Source organism: Hylobates moloch, unplaced genomic scaffold (genome assembly GCF_009828535.3).
Source record: "Hylobates moloch isolate HMO894 unplaced genomic scaffold, HMol_V3 SCAFFOLD_5, whole genome shotgun sequence".
Taxonomy (NCBI): domain Eukaryota; kingdom Metazoa; phylum Chordata; class Mammalia; order Primates; family Hylobatidae; genus Hylobates; species Hylobates moloch.
In genome coordinates, this window is record NW_026652280.1 from 150851173 (window position 1) to 150857617 (window position 6445).

The 6445-nt window shown below is 40.0% G+C and overlaps 1 non-coding gene across 1 annotated transcript; it reads right to left on the reverse strand.

The window, feature by feature from the left end:
* Positions 1–5761: 5761 nt before the first annotated feature.
* LOC116469972 (U6 spliceosomal RNA) lies at positions 5762–5868 on the reverse strand. Its single transcript, XR_004248420.1, has one exon. It is a non-coding gene; the product is annotated as a U6 spliceosomal RNA (small nuclear RNA).
* Positions 5869–6445: the final 577 nt, after the last annotated feature.

Here is a 6445-nt window from a genome sequence, read left to right on the forward strand (position 1 = left end):
GATAGTGGGGCTGAAAGCTCAAAGCTGTGAACACAGTCATTGGTGCCCAGATCTTTTCATAGATGTTTTCATAATAGAAGTTCTCAGCATCTGAATGTGATGATGGAGGGAGGAGAAAACAAAGCTCAGAAGACCTCACATGTTTGGAGCTTTGTCATTTCAATGTAGGTTAATTTTCCAATGGAGAACATTAAGGAATTCTCCTCACAGTCACCAAAGACGAATAGTGCCTCTACCTAGGGAGCACTGGGCCCAGGAATGGGCTCCATAAGTACAAAAGAAGACATATGGAGGACAGGCAGTTCCAAGGGAGGGAGCCCAAGAGAGAGAACTATGAAGCTGTGGCCCATGAGAAAAGAGCCTGGAGAAAAGTAGTTCAGGAGAAACAGGACAAGCTTCGCTCAAAAGTTCCCAGAGCTGTTGTAGAAAGTCTTGGCCTGTAAGTTCCTGAAGGCTGGACTAGACTCTATAGAAGGAATTTACAAGGGTAGATTTCATCTGAACATAAGTAAAATTCGTTTGTTGGATGAGCAACATGTATGGGTATAAATACAAACTAAAGTTGACATTTGACTCCCACTCTCTCTTTAAATCTTCTCATTGAGTATGGTCTTTCCCCGCCCTGGATAAAAAGCCCTTTAGGTAAACGAAAGTTTTATAGCCACTTAACATGAAAAAAAAAAAAAAGCAAAACAAAACAAAGCAAAAACAAAATAAAAACAGTAATTTAAAATGAAAGGGATGTCATGGGAATATGACATTTCTCTATTTCTTTGCCTCATGCTTTTTCTCCTCCCATAGCTGGCTCACCATGATTTCTGACCCTTCCATGTAGAAGGAAGGGAAGGAAGGACAGATGAAGGGGCATGGAAGCCACTGTGACTGTGCTGCTACAACAGCTCACCTTCCCTGGGGCTGGCAGGTGTTAAGCTGACTCTTTTTTGTGCCCTCAGGGATCTTTCTTATTCCTGGTTATCTCCTGTCTGCAGTTTCCTTGATCTGGGTGAATGCAGTCTAGTCTGACTATTTCTCCTTTCCCCTCTGTCCCTAGGAATCTTCCTTCAGCTTCTTTTCTGCTGGGGATTTAGTATCCTTCAGGTGACCACACTGAACAAGATCTAAGAAAACTCCCATGCCGTCTTGTTTTCACACACTGACAATCTGTAAGTGCAGGAGGCCCTTACTATCACAACAGCATTTCTTCTCCACTCCACTGGTAAAGTAACTGGCCAAGTCTTTCCCTCCTCATCCTCCCTTGCTCCACTAAGCCTACCAACCAGAAGCAGCAAGACTCAAATTCTCCAAGTGAACCCATCGGAGCCTCTTTCCCTTGAACTGAGACGGTGAGAAGGAAGGGGACCCCCCAATACTTTCCTCACAAGGCCCTTTCCAATAGCCAACAACTTGAACCTTCTATACCCTCTATGCTGCAGACAAGTCTTGTAATAATTTCTCAGCCAAGATCGTCTGTCATTTTGGAATGTGGCATCTGTTGTCAACAGAAACCAAAATAGGAAGAGTTCCATGCTAACACCCTATAACCCAATGCAGGACTTTTTCTGACAAATAGCATACTGTCTATCATGCTGAGTTGGGAGCTAGACTCATTTGGTAGTTTTCAAACTTTGCTGGGGCCAAGTTTTGCAATTTTATGGCAGTGCTTTGGGGACTTTAGGTGGGAATAAGAAGGAAGCCTCAAGTGGTGCTCTGGTTCTGCCACCTTCATGTCAACTGAAGTTGCTCAGCTTTTGATTATTGTATGTTGAGTTTTAACATTAAGATTTCACTAGGAGAATGTTATGCTGGCAAAAAGGGGCTGCATACCAGGTAGACTCATCTTAACTATTGATTAATTCACTCATCTGTCTATTCCGAGCAAGATACCAGTCTAGGCAGTTTCACTCTGATCCTGGGAGTTCAGAACTGCTACTGCAGCTAAGCTAATCAGCAGGGCTTCCAATTATAAGTTAAAACAGCTCTGCATAGGTCAGCCACTTTTTCACTGGACAAGCTTAAAGGAGTTACTGAAACTTTCGATGCTTCAGTTTTCTCATCTGTTAAATACCTGTCTGGTAGTATTGTTTTGAATTGTGTGTCAAGTGCCCTGCCTGGTATTTCCTGAGTGCATGTATGTTGGCACTCAGGAAATCACAGCTACATGGCCTTTCAAAGCTGCCTTGGAAGCTAACAAGCAAAGTTCTCAGAAACCATCCTCTCCTGTGTCATTAATTTGAAGGACCTTGCTCTGGTGACACCTGTGACAAGGTGACACCATGTCCTCTCAAACCATTTCCTTCTCCTATACCCTAAGCAAGAGATTAAAACAGAGTTTCCTTGCAGCCTTTTACCATGGATACAGGGCATGAAGGAAATGTCTCCCCAGCTTGAATGCAGACCAGGAGCAAGAAATCAGAAGCACCATTTACTGAATAGGGAGTCCTTTCCCCATTACTTGTTTTTGTCAGCTTTGTCAAAGATCAGATGGTTGTAGGTGTGCAGCTTTATTTCTGGTGTCTCTATTGTTCCATTGGTCTGTGTGTCTGTTGTTGTACCAGTACTATGCTGTTTTGGTTACAGAGGCCCTGTAGTATAGTTCAAAGTTGGGTAATGTGATACCTCCAGCTTTGTTCTTCTTACTTAGGATTGCTTTGATTATTTGGGCTCTTTTTGGGTTCCATATGAATGTTAAAATAGCTTTTTTCTAGTTCTATAAAGAATGTCATTGGTAGTCTGATAGGAGTAGCGTTGGATCTATAAATTGCTTTGGGCAGTACAGCCATTTTAATGATATTGATTCTTCCAATCCATGAGCATTAAATGTTTTTCCATTTGTTTGTGTCATCTATGATTTCTTTGAGCATTGTTTTTTAATTCTCAATGTAGAGATCTTTTACCTCCCTGGTTAGCTGAATTCCTAGGTATTTTATTCTTTTTGTGGAAACTGTGAATAGGATTGTGTTCTTCATTTGGCTCTTGACTTGGCTATTATTGGTGTATAGGAATGCTAGTAATTTTTGTGCTTTAATTTTGGATCCTGAAACTTTGCTGGAGTTGTTTATAGGCTAACGGAGCTTTTGGGTTGAGACTCTTGGGTTTTCTGGATATAAGATTATGTCGTTTGCAAACAGGAACAATTTGACTTCCTCTCTTCCTATTTGAATGCCCTTTGTTTTTTTCTCTTGCCTGATTTTCCTGGTCAGGACTTCCAATACTGTGTTGAATAGGAGTGGTGAGAGAGGGCATTCTTGTCTTGCACTGGCTTTCAAGAGGAATGCTTCCAGCTTTTACCCATTCAGTATGATGTTGGCTGTGGGTTTGCCATAGATGGCGCTTATTATTTTGAGGTATGTTCCCTCAATACCTAGTTTATTGAGGTAATCATATGTGTTTTGCCTTCAGTTCTCTTTATGTGATGAATCCCATTAATTGATTTGCATATCTTGGGCCAACCTTGCATCCCAGGGATAAAGCCTACTTGATCTTAGTGGATCAGCTTTTTTCTGTGCTGCTAGAGTCCGTTTGTCAGTATTTTGTTGAGGATTTTTGCATCAATGTTCATCAAGAATATTGACCTCAAGTCTTCTTTTTCTGTTGTGTCTCTGCCAGGTTTTGGTATCAGGGTGATGTTGGCCTCATATGTGATGAGGAGGAGTCCCTCCTCCTCAATTTTTGGGATAGTTTCAGTGGGAATAATACCAGCTCTTCTTTGTACATATGGTAGAATTTGGCTTTGAATCTGTCCGGCCCTGAGTTTTTTTTTGGTTGGCAGGCTATTTATTACTGATTCAATTTTAAAGCTTGTTACTGGTCTGTTCAGGGAATCAATTTCTTCCTGCTTCAGTCTTGGGAGGGTGTATGTGTCCAAGAATTTAACCATCTCTTCTAGGTTTTCTAGTTTGTGTGCATAGGGGTGTTTATAGTACTTTCTGATGGTTATTTTTATTTCTGTGGGGTCAGTGGTAACATCCCCTTTGTCATTTCTAATTGATTTTATTTGCATCTTCTCTCTCTTCTTATTAGTTTAGCTAGTGGCCTATCTTATTAATTTTTCAAAAAAAAAAAAAAACCAGCTTCTGGGTTTATTGATCTTTTGAATGGTCTTTTGTGTCTTGGTCTCCTTCAGTTCAGCTCTGATTTGTGTTACTTCTTTTCTGCTAGCTTTGGGGTTGGTTTGCTCTTGCATCTCTAGTTCTTTTAGTTGCGATGTTAAGTTGTGAATTTGAGATCTTTCTAACTTTTTGATGTGGACATTTAATGCTATAAATTTCCCTCTTACCACTACCTTAGCTGTGTCCCAGAGGTTCTGGTATGTTGTATCTTTGTTCTCCTTAGTTTCAAAGGACTTCTTGATTTCTGCCTTAATTTCATTATTTACCTCAAAGTTAATTAGAAGCATGTTGTTTAATTTTCATGTAATTGTGTGGTTTTGATAAATTTTTTTTAGTCTTGATTTCTAATTTTATTGCATTATGGTTTGAAAGTGTGTTTGGTATGATTTCAGTTTTTTCCTATTTGCTAAGGATTCTTTTATGTCTGATTGTTTGGTCTATTTTACAGTAAGTGTCATGTGGTGATGAGAGGAATGTATATTCTGTTGTTTGGGGATGGAGAATTCTATAGAGATCTATCAGATCCATTTGGTCTAATGTTGAGTTCAGGTCCTGAGTATCATTGCTAATTTTCTGTCTCGGCCTAATACTGTCAGTGGATTGTTGATGTCTCCACCATTATTGTGTGGGAGTCTAAGTATCTTTGTGAGTTCTAAGAACTTGGTTTATAAATCCGGGTGCTTCTGTTTTGGGTGCATATATATTTAGGATAGTCAGGTCTTCTTGTTGAATTGCACTCTTTACCATTATTGTCATGCCCTCTTTTGTCTTTTTTGATCTTTGTGGTTTAAAATCTGTTTTGTCTGAAATTAGGATTGCAACCCTTGCTTTTATCTGATTTCCATTTGCTTCGTAGATTTTCCTCCATGCCTGTACTCTGAGCGTATGGATGTAATTGCATGGGAGATAGGTGTTTTGAAAACAGCATACTGCTGGGTGTTGGTTTACTATCTACCTTACCACCCTGTGCTTTTTAAGTGGGGGCATTTAGCCCATTTATATTCAAAGTTAATATGGATATGTGTACATTTGATCCTGTCATTCTGTTGTTAGGTGGTTATTACGCTGGCTTGTTTGTGTGGTTGCTTTATAGTGTCACTGGTCTGTTCACTTAAGCGTGTTTTTGTATTGGCTGATAATGGTCTTTCCTTTTCATATTTCGTCCTCCTTTCAAGATCTCTTGTCAGTCAGGTCTAGTGGTAACAAACTCCCTCACCATTTGCTTATAGGGAAAGGATTTTATTTCTCTTTTGCTAAGAAAGTTTAAGGATTGTTAGGATTTTGGATATGTAATTCTTGGTTGAAGATTTTTTTCTTTAAGAACATTATATAGGCTCTCAATCTCTTCTGGCTTGTAGGGTTTCTGCTGAGCAGCTTGCTGTTAGCCCGATGAGGTTCGCTTTGTAGGTGATCTGCCCTTTCTCTCTAGCTGCCTTTAACATTCCTTTCTTTTATTTTGACCTTAGAAAATCTGATGATTATGTGTCTTGGGGGTGATCTTCTCCGGTAGAATCTTGCAGAGGTTCTCTGTATTTCCTGAATTTGACTGTTGACTTCTCTAGAGAGGTTGGTGAAGTTTTCATAAATGATAACCTGGAACAGTTTTCAAGTTGTTTGTGCCCTCCCCATCTCTTTCAGGGATGCCAATGATTAAAAATATGGAACACTCCACACATTTGCATATCATCCTTGTGTAGGGACCACACTAATCTTCTCTGTGTCATTCCAATTTTAGTACAGGTGCTGTTAAAGTGAGCACATAAGCCAAGTTTTCTAATAACAGCAAGGCAGATATCTATTCCCCAAGGGCAGCTGGCTCCTAAGAAAGAGGAGTGAACAGCTAATCATTCTCAGTAGTACTCCTAACCTCACTCATCTAATATTTCTATTTCTGTAGGAAGGAAAAAAGGGTAGGACAATCAGCCAACGTGTTTAAAGAAAATTTCTTGTTATAAAAACAATCCTAAAATTCATATGGAACTAAAAAAGAACCAAAAAGGATCTCACATAGCTAAGGCAAGACTAAGCAAAAAGAACAAACCTAGAGGCATCACATTACCAGACTTCGAACTATACTACAAGGTTATAGTTATAAAAGCGGCATGGTACTTGCATAAAAATAGGCATGTAAGGGCCGGGCGCAGTGGTTCATGCCTGTAATCCCAGCACTTTGGGAGGCCAAGGTGGGCAGATTACCTTAGGTTGGGAGTTCAAGACCAGCCTGACCAACATGGAGAAACCCTGTCTCTACTAAAAATACAAAGTTAACTAGGCATTGTGGCACAGGCCTGTAATCTCAACTACTTGGGAGGCTGAGGCAGGAGAATTGCTTGAAC